At 32.9% G+C, this 13,606-nt stretch overlaps 1 long non-coding RNA gene across 4 annotated transcripts in view; it reads right to left on the reverse strand.

The window, feature by feature from the left end:
* LOC117024819 (uncharacterized) overlaps positions 1 to 13,606 on the reverse strand; it is a 204,801-nt gene that overhangs the window by 120,659 nt on the left and 70,536 nt on the right. For all 4 annotated transcript variants that reach the window (XR_004423520.1, XR_004423519.1, XR_004423518.1 and 1 more), the window contains one exon: positions 494 to 628. This is a non-coding gene — a long non-coding RNA (uncharacterized LOC117024819). The remainder of the gene's footprint in view (positions 1 to 493; positions 629 to 13,606) is intronic.

The following is a 13,606-nucleotide window of genomic DNA, read 5'->3' on the forward strand; positions in this document are numbered from 1 at the left end:
GCCCATGCGGGGATCTAACCGGCAACCTTGGTGTTATTAGCACCACATTCTAACCAACTGAGCTAACTGGCCACCCCTCTTAACATATTTTAAAGTGCACAATAATGTATTGTTAACTACAGGCATTATGTTGTACAACAGACAACATCTTTGAATTCTATCCTCACATTCTTTTTAAAAAAATCATGACACATCCATTAAAGTACATTTGCTGAAATCCTAAGCCTGGCATTTCCTTTTTGTAATTAAGCTGATCTTCATGCTTACTCAAGTTAAAATAAATGAAAACTGGAAAGCAGTCCCATAAAGCTTACAAATGATTGTTTCTGTGCATAGATATCTCCCCACCCCTCACCAAATGCCACTGGACTTGGTGTTCAACTGGACTCTTCAAAGAATAATTTCTAATACATTAGAGACAGCCAGCATAATAATATCTATTAATTTCAGTCAAGTACCTCCCAAAATATCATACCCCAGAAGGTCAACTTACTCATTTTGAAATCCTTCCTTAAGAGGTTATAGCAGAACATGATCTCTGTAATTCAAAATGAGTCTTGAGAAAGTAAACCGTAAATCAAAATTTTAGGAGAAATTCCTAGTGAAGTTCACATTTTGCCCATTAATCCTGGAAAGCAAAGAAAAATCAAAGTAAGGAGAAATGGGTTTAATTTTTTAAATATCAGGCATATTTACAAGTGACAAGGTATTAAGATTTATATAAACTACATGATGACCTACTTAGAGTTAATCAACATACTCAATAACAAGATACCCAGTCTTAAATTATTTATTTCTTTATTTTGGTAACCAGGCTTAAATTAATTCCAATTATAACCATAAGCTCAAGACATGAGAAAAATAAGTTAATTCTACAAATTCAATATCAAAAGCTGAGAACATTAACCTTCTCTATGTCTTCCCCTGTTTCATCTTTCCAATTCCCTACACCCACACTTCCTGTCTCTGTCATTGTATGTTCAAGTCTAGAATACAGTCAAGTCTGATAGGATTAGTGTAAAATATGTATAACTAACAGTGTGACTTTATTATTTGTTTTTCTTACTTCCAGAACTGAAGGGTGTAAAAGGGTGATCACTTGTGTGTGTGTGTGTATGTGTGTATATAGATATAGATATAGGTATAGATATAGATATAGATATAGATATATAGATATAGATACAGATGTATTGCACTTGACTCATCCCACTGCCAACAGATATACAGATATCTGATATATAGATACAGATATAGATACAGATAATCCTCACCCCTCGCCAATGCTGTGCCTTCACTTACACATGTATATTCAATAGAAAATGTGAAAGCACAGAATAAAACAACTGTTCGTAGTCCTCTGTATTAGTACCACAACATATTTACTAATAGTGAAGAGATTGGTCCAAATTTAGGTTAGCAGCCTAATCTGGCTTAAAACAAAACGCATCTCCCCAAAGCTTCCCATTTTGAAATAACTTATAACCATAAAAGGTAATTATTTACAGGACAAAAATCTAGAACAATAGTATTAGCAGCAAAATATTCTGCTTTTCATTTTCACTAACTTGGTGTTAACTTAATAATCTGACATTGCTATCAGTATAGTACAATAAACATGAAAAGGTGCCCAACATACAAAGAAAATATGAAAATCCCTAATGACAACAGCAAAAACAAAAATTATGTTTTCTCTTTTCCTTTCACATGCCCTTTGTGAGAGCATATGACCTTGTTATCTACACATTTAATAAAAATAAAAGTGCCAGTGTGCCTAGATGGAGGCTTCAAGAATCACTAAGGAAAATTATATTTCTCTGTACCCCATAAAAGATCCATCATACAAGACCCAGTTCTCATTTCCTTATGTTAGAAGCTGTACTAAATGCAGTTAAACAAGAGAAAAATATCTAAGTAACTCTCAAAAGTAGCATACATAATTATATCTTTGTTGAAATCTCAAATCTTACATATCTAAAGATTTAAATCACCTTTAAAACAGAATTTATTAAAATTCTAAACTCATATTGTGTTTATCTTCTTTGAAAGTGAATATAATCCTAGGAAGATGCTTGAATGTGCTGTTACTCATATAAATAAAGGCATACAGTTATTTTAGGGATTATTAGAAAAACAGACATCTGCATGGAACATTTCCCTCATTAGATATTATCATGTTAGCATATTTTTCCTATTTACAATTGTACTACAAAATAAAATGAGCTGGTTTTTACCCTTAAGTTTCTCTATAATGTATATTGCCAATAATGCAAATACTTTAATTGCACATTACAAGAAGCTCATGTTCCTATAAAAATTACTATAGAAATTAGACCTGAAGAGACCTCATAACACCAACAAAAATCAAGCTAGACTATGTCAAATTGGCAGACCAGTTACCACTTATACCAAATATTAAACATTACTTTTAAATTAAAAGCTATCGTTTTGAAAATCCCAGGCGATTTCACATGGGTCATTAGAATGTTATTTGGTCTCATCCTAAATTAGTGCCAAAGTAAATCAGTTAAATAAGAATCAATTAGCAAAAAACTATACACTAAGCAACTGACTTAACAAACTGGCCAAACTGTATTTTCAAAAAGCGATTCACTCTTTTGTCAAAAATACACATTTGGGGCTTGTGGAGCTTTTCTGGAAAACAATTTGAGGTAATATATATCAAATGCTAATGTTCATTCTCTTTGACCAGTAATTCTACTCCTAAGAATTATCCTATGGAAATAATCTGAAATGCAAATAAAGGTTTTATATATAAAGATGTGCATTCCAACATTACTTGTTGGAGCAGAAGGAAAAAATGCAAACCTCAAAAAGAGGAGCTTAGTTTAAAAAATGAACTATGAAGTCATTTAAATCACAATTATGAATAAAATACAATGACTTAGTAAAATTCTCAGCACATATATTAATATATAAATTACACCAAAATATTTAGAGTGATTATCTTTGGTTGGCATAACTATAGGTTATTTTTATATATCTTTTTCTCATTTTTAGAAGCTAATATTATTATTCAAGAATATTTGCATATTCTATATTGAACTATTATAAACAAAGGGTTTTTGTCCGAAGACATTTCGCTGAGTGGTAGTCATAAAATATTTCACATGCACAGTTGAAAAAGGATTGCTGGTTGTAAGTAGATGATTATCACCAGCTGGCTTCTCCTGAAGCACCAAGGACAGTGGTACACTTCCCCTATTAATATCTAGCAAATTAGTACAGCATTCCTGTTAATAATTTGAATTTCCATCTAATGGTGAATTTACTTAATAAATGGTTGCATTTCTCATTAGGGTCAGTTAACACAACAAAACTGTTTGAAAAAGGGATAGGAACCAATATTTAGTGAGTGTGTAGCAAACATGATGCTAAACCTTGTACATATTTCATTTAACCCTTATAACACTGTAAGGTAGTTATTATTATCCCCATTTTTTAGAGGAGGGAACTGAAGTCCTGAGAGGTATGTTAATTTATCTAAGTTCACAAAGTTAGTAATAGTAATACTGGACTTTGAACCCAGCTTTTCCCTACACAGAACCCCTAATGATATCAGCGAAGGAAATCAATGATGGGATTATTTATGTTGAATAAAATAATGGTTTTGAAAATATTTCAACAATAAATACATAATTTTGAAAAAAAACCACTAATGTACTGATCATTAATAGTTTTTAACAGATTCCACATAGTTATAAGAAATACAAATAAATGTTTTAATTAATGTTCAATAAGATAATGCCTAATATTAACTGCTTCTGGAAATAATAGATATTAATACTTGTGGTATTAAACCAAAACTAGCCTGAGATGGCCAATGAAAATAACAATAGAAACAAATAAAGAAATAGCTCCCTGTCACTTCTGAAAGCTACATAAACACAATCTCACTCAAGAAGATAAAAATTTAATTTACTACATTGTAATATATAATTAATGTTAGACAACTGTTGATCATTAAGTAGAAAATGGGGGTGGGTAGTTACATACACACAGAGTAAACAAATCCCATAGAGTGGTACATTTAATCCCTAATAAAAATCAGCATTATATTGATTTCGGAACAAGAAGCGGATGAAATAATTTTAACAGTTTCCATTTTAATTCTTAAAATCCAATAATTAAAAAAATTAATCTGAAAGTTACTTGCTTTTACATAAAACATTTCAGTGATTTCTAGAATTTTTCTGTTTGGATAAAACTATTTGAAATCATAGCTTCTAATAATTTAATCTGTTAAAATGCTGCTAATCAAGTCAGAGTTAAATGGCTATGGCTCTTATTCACAAACATATGATCTGAATAATTTTTGCCTATTTTTACCAATATGTAAAGCCTACACTATTTATACCAGTAAGATGATTAAACCAAGTTAAGGCTCATGTGTCCTGTAAATTTCCAAAGAAAAATTTTTGTTGCTGGTAAATGCACTGAGGGTCAACTTTTAATTAATTAAAATAGACAAGGAATTTAAACTGCTGTAGACAATCAAGGAGCAAATTGGGACTAAGACACACACACTAAGTATATAAATATGCTTAAATATATCTATACGCATATTTAACAATGATATAGTATACTCTTGAAAACCAAACACACATACACACACACACACACACACACACACACACACACACACACACATCTCTTAAGATACAAAGCAATTAAGACTATGCGGTGGAATAACAGACTCATTTATGTAAAGTAGACCTAGCTCAGCCATTGTTCAAATTTAAACCCTGGTATAGCATGGACAACCTACTCATGGAAAAATTAAGAAATTAATTAGCATGCCCCCTCCCAGATCATTTGCAGTTTATTTTGAATTTAAATGAAACTAATTTATAAAAATTATATCAGTATGCCTTATGTCTTCTTTATAAGTAATTATAAATAACATAATTTAAATAAACAACTAAAAGATGGATCAAAACTATAATCTTAATTAATATTACCTGAGATTATTAACCAAAACAGAATTATAAATAAGATGGAAAGGATTAATTAAATCTGTTGAGTTACAATTATAAAATTAATGTCTTCTAATGTTTCAATAATTACAATTTTCAATGTTTATGTAAAATTGTCAATCTTATCACATCTATAACTTGTACAAGATTTGTAAATACAGATCAAATTTTAACCAGTTCAGAGAGTAAAACAGGTTTAAAAAACAAAAAGAATCTCATAGTAATTTCTGAAAATGTGTTAACAATTTGTCACAGTGACTCAGATGGTAAGGTTGCTCACCTTACTCATTGTTATACTCCCAGAACCAAACATACTGCCTGCAAAACTACAAGTAGTCAATTCTATCAAACCGAGGTTACAGTTTTCAACAGGCCGTGCCAAATTACTTTTTAAGTTAAGATTTCCTGTCCTGAATATTTTAGTACATGTATGCTTATGTAGATTTTTCTGGGAAGAGGAGTAATATCTTTCACCACTGACTCAAATGACTATATGACACCAAAAGTGTTAAAAGCTACAGACCTGAACAAAATATGGACATGCTGAATGTAGGCTGTGTCTCTCAAACACAGAGTGTTGAGCTAAGTGAGGCACCACTAGAAATAGTTCAGAAGAAAAAGGTCAACTCTGGAAGAAAAAGAAAGGGTTTTTTTGGTTGTATTTTTTTCATTTGTTGCTTGTTGCCCTCGTTGTTTTGCCTTTGTTAACCAAAAATAAGATAACCACGATTCTTCATTTACTTCACCTGGCACAAATGCAGCCACTGATACAGTTACAGTACAGCACACTTTAGAAAGGAACAGTAGTACCATTATAATTCAGTTAAATGTATCTACAACAATATGAACAGGTATGAGGATACATAAAATAAGTTACCATATAATTCTCTTTGGAATCCAGAGTTTAGCTTATTAGATATTCTTTTTATTAATTTCTGTCATTCTTGCTTGCTATAACTCAGTAAAATAGTGGCTAAACCTCACACAATAAAGTAAGCTAGATTTCATATTAACTCTCCCTTTATGTCTCACTGAAATCTTGTTTTCATTTTGAGCATATCTATTTATAGGTGAACACTATATAACCCTGCTCTACCAAGCTCACTGTATGTGCCCATCCTCATACCAACTGAAACTAAAATGCTATAATTCCACATCATTACATTAAGCAAGAGCCAAGTTTCAGATTTTACACTGTCTGATTGCTAAGATCACATTAGCTCACTACTAGTGGGTTAGTCAGTATATCAACTATTGGTATTAAATCTTTGAATGCAATGAAAGTTAACAATGCTATTTTTATGTTGTGCAAAAAAAAAAAATCATTCAGTCTGTTTTCCCTTTTTGATTACAGTTCATTTAAGGGAAAAATGTTGCTGTATGGCTTGACAATGTTTTATGTGTCTTCGGCTGATAGAACACACAAAACGTTTGAATAGGCCCATTTATTTGAGCAGACGTATTAAATAATACTTTAAATGTGAACATGCATGTCATAAATTTTGTAGTCTCTTTAAAGTAGGATAAATCTGGTATTTAAAATAGTCTTTGTTCAAAGCCATTTTTTTTCTAACAGTCATAAAGGGACTCTGATTTGTGCTGCATGAACAATGCCAGCATCATCATTTTAATGTTATCCATATGGGCTTCTAATAATAGATAAGAGTCTACATTTGTATTATATGTCTTAGAGACATTTAAAATCTAGATAAGGAAAGGCTGATTTCATTGGCCCCATAGTTAAAGGAAAGCAGACCCTAATTAAAAGAATTCTGTTCTGAATTAACTAGTTTGACATGTGCTAATTGACAGTTCCTGTGAAATGGTTCTAATTAAAGTCAATATGTCTTTTTCAATTAAAAGGAAATTAAGAATATACTAATATACATTAACAACTTAATCTGCCTTCAATATCCCATACATCAGCTGCTTTTTCCCCCCTAACGTTAGTGGAGAACCATCTGACATGAATCATCTACTGTTTGCTTATGGTATCTCATTATTACTTCACAGGAGCACAGCAGTAGTATATATCCCCTTGAGGAAAAGGATAACCTGCACATGCTTTAATTTTCAGAGCTCCCAACTCTTAAGTTCATTAAAAATAAACCCGCCTTTTTGAATTTCAAAAATGGACATTTTTAATAAAAATCTTTACTGACTGAAAACAAAGACAAGTGTTCTCAATTAGTGGTCTTTTTACTATAGGCCTTAGAGGTAATTGCATTCTGATGGAAAGAAGACTGGACTATGTTTTCATCAGTTGGCTTGATTCAAAGCAAAGCTTGATTTGAGCAACATACGACAGAAAAAAAATCTTTCAAATCATGTTCTGTTTTCCAAGTGAAACTTTGAGAAAATCTCAGGTGGGAATACTTCGCTTTGTATATACAACAGGAAAACAGAAAGCAAGAGTGCTTAAATGCCAGCACTAACAGAAGGCCCATCGTATTCACTGAAAATGTAGCATTAGAGAAGCTGTTTATAGCAACATGATTAAATATTCAAATATGCATTACCAAAGCTATGGTGTTGGCAATTTTAATGCTAGAAAAAGTAACATTAAACTCAAGCATCAATACTAATGTACACAACATTAACATCACATGAAGAACTATGAAAAAGATTAAAACTGTTTTTTAGTATATGATTACAATTTAGACATTTTAATTATAATAAAAAGATTTTTTTAAAGAAAGCTTTTATACTATCAATATACTATAAGCAAACCTTTCATATGATATAGCTTATATTTTTTTTAATTAAAGTTTATTGGGGTGACAATGGTTAGTAAAGTTACATAGGTTTCAAGTGTACAATTCTGCAATACATCATCTGTATATCACATTGTGTGTTCACCACCCAGAGTCAGTTCTCCTTCCATCACTTCTTACCACCCCTCTCTCCCCCCACCACTCTGGTAACCATTAAACTATTGTCTATATGTCTATGAGTTTTTGTTTCTTTATTTGTCTTCCTTTGTTGCTTTCGGTTTTATATCCCATTGTCATGCAGGGTGTCATACGGGGTCTCAGCTCCCCGCATAAGAATGCAAGACACGGTGAGGCCAAAAAGGAACACCCACGGAGCCATAGATAGGGGAGTCATACCACTATATTCTCGCTGGCGGCTGGGTTGGACACACAGGAAGCAGGAGCCACATGATCCACAACCTACCATCCACTTCTCTGCCAAACAACCTCACTTGCTTGCCAATTGCAACCCGCGCTTGCTAGCTTAGCCACGGCAGTTATATCAGTGGCTAATGGTTAACCAGTAACAGCTAATGGCCAACTAGCCACAGCTGATAGCCATCTACTACCCAAGCCAGGACCTTTCCATGTGAGGCCAAGAGCCTGGAAACTGCTCTCTGGGGCTCTGTCCCCACACCCATATATCAGTGAAATCATATGGTTCTTGACTTTTTCTGTCTGACTTATTTCACTTAGCATAATAATCTCAAGATCCATCCATGTTGTCGCAAATGGCACTATTTCATCTTGTCTTACGGCAGAATAATATTCCATTGTGTATATATACCATATCTTCTTTATCCAATCATCTATCAAAGGACATTTTGGTTGTTTCCAAATCTGAAAACATTTATCCATAAAGATATATGTGTTCTGAGGTTCATTGCAGCTTTATTTACAGTGGCCAACATATAGCTTATATTTTGATGAGTTCCATCATAACTACCCCTTTTACCAGAGTTTAAAATTCAACCATAAAATGTAGCTGCTTAAAGAAATAGAAAATTATTTTACTTAATTTCGACAAAACTAGCTTTTTCATGTTTAATACAGATTTTTTAAAAAAGTAACAAGTTACTTCCACTTTTATTAACTTACATTTTAAAAGATTAAATTTGGTGTCACCTGTAGCATTTCAAGTATGTGTGAGAGAGATGGAGAGTCAGCCAGTCAATCAACCCAAGATCTCTCATTGAAAGCATCTTTTCCCAAATGTACTCTATTATACTTTTCTGAGCAGTTACGAAAAACTTTAATGAAAACCATCTTAAGTGGGATTCTAAAAGCAGCTGAAATTTAGTGAATTCCCAGAATGAGTAAATGCATATTAACCCACATTCAAGAAAGCACCTCCTTAAAATTGAAAATACAATCAGACTCAATAGTCAAAATGCAGTGATATTTATCTCCATGTGGAGCTCTAGTTTGATTTTCAATCTTAGGATCTTGCTCCTCGAGCTGGCGCAGACTGGAAATGCTGCAGTAACAGCATGTACTCAGCTTTTTGAAATGGGAAAGAAGCCAATGCACCAACTTTTCTGCCCAATTAAAGAGCATTGTCTATAGCAGGCCTACACAACATAAGGCCTGCAGACTGTACACAGCCATGAAGCAATTGTTCATGACCCACCCACAGATTTGATAAGGGGAGCAAATAGAAAGACAGGCAATATGGCACCCATGTAAGCAACAAGATATAAAGCTGTTCCATATACTCCACATCTCAGTTCACATGTTACAATGACAGTACCCCATATCTAAACTCAGGAAGTAAATCAACGTGGTCTGTCAACCCTTCCAACAGAGGCATCACCAATGCTAGACCAGTATAAAACTTCCTAAATAGCAGGAACAATATTGAACTGAAAATGGGAAAACCTTGTAGCAGTTGCCTGACAGCTTATACTCTTTCAACAGTCAATAAATATTTATTGATTATCCTCATGGTTTATAATTTCTATAAGAACTTGTTTTCATCTCTTTCTCTTGCTCTTGTCATTCAATTACCAATGGGTGACCATAAAACTTATTGTCCAAACTGGAACACTTTTAATAATGAACATGGAAGGGAGAAATGTCATGGAAGATGTCAGAGTAGGAAGCTCTAGAGTCAGTCCCTCCACCAAAACAGCTATTGAGCTCGTAAGAACTATTAGAGTCAATTAGTATTTCAGAGTGCTGGAGTCTAGTTGAACATTTACAGCATACAGGAGAGCGCTAGACAAAGAAAGAGACTGGTAAATTTTGGTGAACTTCAACATTACACATAGTAGCTGAAATCCTCCAGTCTCAAAGGGATGATGGTCTGATCCTGATGCAACTTTCTGGCATCAGGGTGGACAATAGGAACATTCTCCTCCAAAAAACAAAGTTCTGTATTTTATCTACCTAAAAGTTCACTGTGGGGTCCTCACAGGAGCTGGCCATTGGTTCAATCCTTAAGTATTGAAACAGATTCACTGGCATTGTTGAAGGAGGTTAAAGAGTCAGAATACCTTTTTTAAAAAGTGGTTTTTTTCTCTTATTGGATCCAAGCATTTAAGGAAATCTCTGTCAGGTCACTGGCTGACCACAAAAATAAAAGACACAAACTTCAGTAACCACACATGACAAGGAATATAGTCTTTGCAAATACAATTTGGAAAAGTCACTAGGCAAATGAACAACTGCAATCTCCATCAAGTAACAATAGCAATCCTTGGTGTAGAGAGGAGAATCTGATTTCCAGAATTACATTACAATATTCAAAATGAACAGATCTCAACAAGAAAATTACAAAGCATGCCAAAAAAGAGGAAAGTATGCCTCACTCACAAGAAAAAAATAAAGTAACAGAAACCACTCTGAGTAAGCCCAGACATTAAACTTACTAGACAAAGACTTTAAATTTTACTGCCTTAAATATGCTAAAGAGCTTTAAAACGACTATGGACAAAGAAATAAAGGATATCCAAATAAAGATTATCAACAAAGAGACAGAAATTATTTAAAAGATTAAAGTAGACATTATGGAACTCAAAAGTACAATAAATAAAATTTAAAATTCACAAAAGGCATTCAACAGCACACATGAACAGGAAAAAGAAAGAATCATCAGAGGTGACGATAGGGCAATTGTAACTACCCAGTCTGAGAGACAGAAAGAAAACAAGTGAAGAAAATGAACATGGCCTAAAAGACCTATGGAAAACCATCAAACATACCAAGATATATATTATAGGAGTCTCAGAAGGAAAAGAGAGTGAAAAAGAAGCAGAAAAAATATTTGAAGAAATGTTCAAAAACTTCCCAAACTTGATAAAATACATGGATATACACATGCAAGAATCTCAGCAAACTCTATGCAGGACAAACTCAAAGAAACCCACACCACAACACATTATTATAAAATGTTGAAAGACAAAGACAGAGAGATTCTTGCAAGCAGCATAATACATCAATTAATCACATACAAGTCATCCTCAAAAAAATTAACAGACTATTTCTCATCCAGAAGTATGGAGACCAAAAGGCAGTAAGATGATATATTTAAAGACTTGAAAGGGAAAAAAATGTCAACCAGGAATTCTGTATTCAGCAAAACACTCCTTCAAAAACAAAGGAGAAATTACAACATTCCAAATAAACAAAAGCTAAGGAAATTCATTACTAACAGATCTTCTCTACAAGAAATGCTAAAGGGAGTTCTTTAGGCTGAAATTAAAGGATACTAGAGAGTTAACTCAAAGCCATACAAAGAAATAAAGATTGCTGGTAAAGGTAACTACATAGGTAAATAAAAAATGTAGTATAATTGTATTTTTGGTATGTGACTTCTCTTTTTATTTCCTATACCATTTAAACGATAAATGCATAAAACAATAATTATAAATTTATGTTAATGGCACACAATGCATAAAGATGCAATTTGTGGCAATAATAATATATAGGGGAGGATGAAGCCAGATAGGAGTAGAGTTAATATACGTTATTGAAGCTAAGTTGGTATCAATTCAAACTAGATTTTTATAAATTTAGGATGTTAATTGTAATCCCATGGTAACCACTGAGAAAATAACTAAAAATATATACAAAAAGAAATGCAGAGGGAATCAAAATGGTATACTAGAAAAAAATCAAACACAAAAGAATGTAGTATTGTAGAACTGAAGAACAAAAAGGACATGACACATCAAAAACAAATACCACAGTGGCAGAAATAAATCCTTCATTATCAGTAATCACTGTAAATGAAAATGAGCTTAAATCACCAATTAAAAAACCTATTGGCAGAATTCATTTTTTAAAAACATTATATAACAATGTGCTGCTTACAAGAGGCTCATTTTAGACCCAAAATCATAGATAGGTTGAAAGTGAAAGAATGGAAAAAGATATTCCATGCAAATAGTAACCAAAAGGGAGCCAGGCTAGCTATACTAATATCAGACAAAATGGATTTTACATCAAAAACTGTTACACAAAAGACAAAGAAAGACATTTTATAGTGACAAACAGGTCAATTCACCAAAATATAACAATTATAAAAATATACACACCAAACATCAGAGTCTCAAAATGTAAGAAACATACAGTGACAGAATTAAGGGAGAAATTGTCTACAACAATAGTCAAAAGCTTCAACAGCCCACTTTCAATAATGGATAAAACATGGAGAAAAAATCTGTATGGATATAGAGGACTTGAAGAACACTATAAACTGTCTGAACTTAACAGACATATACAGTACACTCCACCCAACAACAGCAGAATATACAAAATCTGACAATTAATTTCATGAACTTGTTGCAACGATTTTTTTTTTATATCAGAGGGATTATTCATTATGAATTTGTACCAACTGGACAAACAGTTAACCAAGTTTACTATTTGGAAGTGCTAAAAAGGATGTGTGAAAAAGTTAGACGACCTGAACTTTTCGCCAACAATTCATGGCTTTTGCATCACAATACACTAGCTCACATGGCACCATCTGTGAGGGAGTTTTGAGCCAGTAAACAAATAACTGTATTGGAATACCCTCCGTACTCACTTGATTTGGCCCCCAATGACTTCTGTCTTTATCCAAAGACAAAGGAACTATTGAAAGGAAGACATTTTGATGACATTCAGGACACCAAGGGTAATACGATGAGAGCTCTGATGGCCATTCCAGAAAAACAGTTCCAAAATTGCTTTGAAAGGTGGGCTAGGTGCTGGCATCAGTTCATAGCTTCCCAAGGGAAGTACTTTGAAAGTGACCATACTGATATTCAGCAATGAGATATGTAGCACTTTTTCTAGGATGAGTTCACGAACTTAATTGTCTGGACCTCATATATTCTTAAATGCATGTGGAACATTCTCCAGAATACACTGTAGGTTAGGCCAAAAAACAATTTTCAAATTTAAAAATATCTAAATCATACAAAGTATCTTCTTTGACCACAACGAAATGGAGCTAGAAATCAGTAACAGAAGGAAAACTGGAAAACTGTCAAATACATGGAAATTAAAGAGCACACTCTTAAAACAACCAATAGACCAAGGAGGAATCACTAGGGATTTTAGAAAATACTTTGAGATAAATGCAAATAAAATCACAATATACCAAAAGATAGAGGATACAACAGAAGCTCTGAAGGAAATTTATAATTGTAAACACCTACATTAACAATGATCTCAAATCAACAACACAATTTCACATCTTAAGGAACTAGAAAAAGAAGAGCAAACTAAACCCAAAGCCAGCAAAAGGAAGAAAATAAAGATTATAGCAAAGATAAACAAAACAGAGAAGAGAAAGTCCATGAAACCAAAAGTTGGTACTTTGAAAAAAATCAACAAAAATGACAAATCTTTAGCTAGACTAAGAAAAAA

The sequence above is a fragment of the Rhinolophus ferrumequinum genome, chromosome 7, assembly GCF_004115265.2.
Source record: "Rhinolophus ferrumequinum isolate MPI-CBG mRhiFer1 chromosome 7, mRhiFer1_v1.p, whole genome shotgun sequence".
Taxonomy (NCBI): Eukaryota; Metazoa; Chordata; class Mammalia; order Chiroptera; family Rhinolophidae; genus Rhinolophus; species Rhinolophus ferrumequinum.